The sequence below is a fragment of the Rutidosis leptorrhynchoides genome, chromosome 9 (genome assembly GCF_046630445.1).
Source record: "Rutidosis leptorrhynchoides isolate AG116_Rl617_1_P2 chromosome 9, CSIRO_AGI_Rlap_v1, whole genome shotgun sequence".
NCBI lineage: Eukaryota > Viridiplantae > Streptophyta > Magnoliopsida > Asterales > Asteraceae > Rutidosis > Rutidosis leptorrhynchoides.
Genome location: NC_092341.1, coordinates 109,136,829 through 109,139,810, shown reverse-complemented (window position 1 = coordinate 109,139,810; position 2,982 = coordinate 109,136,829).

The window sequence follows — 2,982 nt, the reverse complement described above, 5'->3', positions numbered from 1 at the left end:
ATAAAACGCTAATATGAAGAAAAAGCTTTTATAAATGAGTTCATATTATGCTACGAAATACTATTAACTACTCTTAATATTCTGTATGATTAACTTGTTCCATTTGACTATTTTGAAGGAAATGGCACCGACTACTCGACACACCGTGAATATGAATGAAGAGGAATTCCGTACTTTTCTAGCTTCAAACATAGCCGCAGTACATGCTGCGCTACATACCAACAATAACCTTGGATCTAGCAGTACAGGAAATCGTGTAGGATGCACCTACAAAGAATTCACTGCCTGCAAACCTTTGGAATTTGATGGAACCGAAGGACCGATCGGATTGAAACGGTGGACCGAGAAGGTCGAATCGGTGTTTGCCATAAGTAAGTGTACTGAAGAGGACAAAGTGAAGTACGCTACGCATACCTTCACAGGTTCTGCGTTAACATGGTGGAATACCTATCTAGAGCAAGTGGGACAAGACGATGCGTACGCACTACCGTGGTCAGCATTCAAGCACTTGATGAACGAGAAGTACCGTCCCAGAACCGAGGTCAATAAGCTCAAGACAGAACTTAGAGGGTTACGAACCCAAGGATTTGATATTACCACGTACGAAAGACGATTCACAGAACTGTGCCTATTGTGTCCGGGAGCATTCGAAGATGAGGAAGAGAAGATCGACGCGTTTGTGAAAGGATTACCGGAAAGAATCCAAGAAGATATAAGTTCACACGAGCCCGCCTCCATACAACAGGCATGTAGAATGGCTCACAAACTAGTGAACCAGATTGAAGTAAGAATTAAAGAACAGACTGCTGAAGAGGCCAATGTGAAGCAAGTCAAAAGAAAGTGGGAGAAAAACGGTGATAAGAATCACCAATACAACAACAACAGCAATTACAACAATAATCGTAACAATTATCCCAACAATCGCAACATCAATCGCAACTACAACAAACGGCCCAACAACAACAACAACAACAACAACAACAACAACAGCAACTACAACAATCATCCCAACAACAATAATAACCGCAACAACAACAACAATCAGAAGCAGCTATGCCAAAGGTGTGAAAAGAATCACTCGGGGTTCTGCACCAAATTTTGCAACAAGTGTAAAAGAAATGGTCATAGCGCGGCGAAGTGTGAGGTCTATGGACCAGGGGTTAATAGAATGAAAGGAACAAATGGTGTCGGAACGAGTAATGGCGGAGCAAGTAGTGTCGGAGCAAGTTATTCCAATGTAGTTTGTTATAAATGTGGAAAACCGGGCCACATTATTAGAAATTGCCCGAACCAGGAGAACACGAATGGACAAGGCCGCAGAAGAGTTTTCAATATTAATGCGGCAGAGGCACAGGAAGACCCGGAGCTTGTTACGGGTACATTTCTTATTGACAATAAATCTGCTTACGTTTTATTTGATTCGGGTGCGGATAGAAGCTATATGAGTAGAGATTTTTGTGCTAAATTAAGTTGTCCATTGACGCCTTTGGATAGTAAATTTTTACTCGAATTAGCAAATGGTAAATTAATTTCAGCAGATAATATATGTCGGAATCGAGAAATTAAACTGGTTAGCGAAACATTTAAGATTGATTTGATACCAGTAGAGTTAGGGAGTTTTGATGTGATAATCGGTATGGACTGGTTGAAGGAAGTGAAAGCAGAGATCGTCTGTTACAAAAATGCAATTCGCATTATACGAGAAAAAGGAAAACCCTTAATGGTGTACGGAGAAAAGGGCAACACGAAGCTACATCTTATTAGTAATTTGAAGGCACAAAAACTAATAAGAAAAGGTTGCTATGCTGTTCTAGCACACGTCGAGAAAGTACAAACTGAAGAAAAGAGCATCAATGATGTTCCCATTGCAAAAGAATTTCCCGATGTATTTCCGAAAGAATTACCGGGATTACCCCCACATCGATCCTTTGAATTTCAAATAGATCTTGTACCAGGAGCTGCACCAAAGCTCGTGCTCCTTACAGACTCGCACCCAGCGAGATGAAAGAACTGCAAAGCCAATTACAAGAACTTTTAGAGCGTGGTTTCATTCGACCAAGCACATCACCGTGGGGAGCTCCTGTTTTGTTTGTCAAGAAGAAAGATGGTACATTCAGGTTGTGTATCGACTACCGAGAGTTGAACAAACTTACCATCAAGAACCGCTACCCACTACAGAGAATCGACGACTTATTTGATCAACTACAAGGCTCGTCTGTTTATTCAAAGATTGACTTACGTTCCGGGTATCATCAAATGCGGGTGAAAGAAGATGATATTCCAAAGACTGCTTTCAGAACACGTTACGGTCATTACGAGTTTATGGTCATGCCATTTGGTTTAACTAATGCACCAGCTGTATTCATGGACCTTATGAACCGAGTGTGTGGACCATACCTTGACAAGTTTGTCATTGTTTTCATTGATGACATACTTATTTACTCAAAGAATGACCAAGAACACGGTGAACATTTGAGAAAGGTGTTAGAAGTATTGAGGAAGGAAGAATTGTACGCTAAGTTTTCAAAGTGTGCATTTTGGTTGGAAGAAGTTCAATTCCTCGGTCACATAGTGAACAAAGAAGGTATTAAGGTGGATCCGGCAAAGATAGAAACTGTTGAAAAGTGGGAAACCCCGAAAACTCCGAAACACATACGCCAGTTTTTAGGACTAGCTGGTTACTACAGAAGGTTCATCCAAGACTTTTCCAGAATAGCAAAACCCTTGACTGCATTAACGCATAAAGGGAAGAAATTTGAATGGAATGATGAACAAGAGAAAGCGTTTCAGTTATTGAAGAAAAAGCTAACTACGGCACCTATATTGTCATTGCCTGAAGGGAATGATGATTTTGTGATTTATTGTGATGCATCAAAGCAAGGTCTCGGTTGTGTATTAATGCAACGAACGAAGGTGATTGCTTATGCGTCTAGACAATTGAAGATTCACGAACAAAATTATACGACGCATGATTTGGAATTA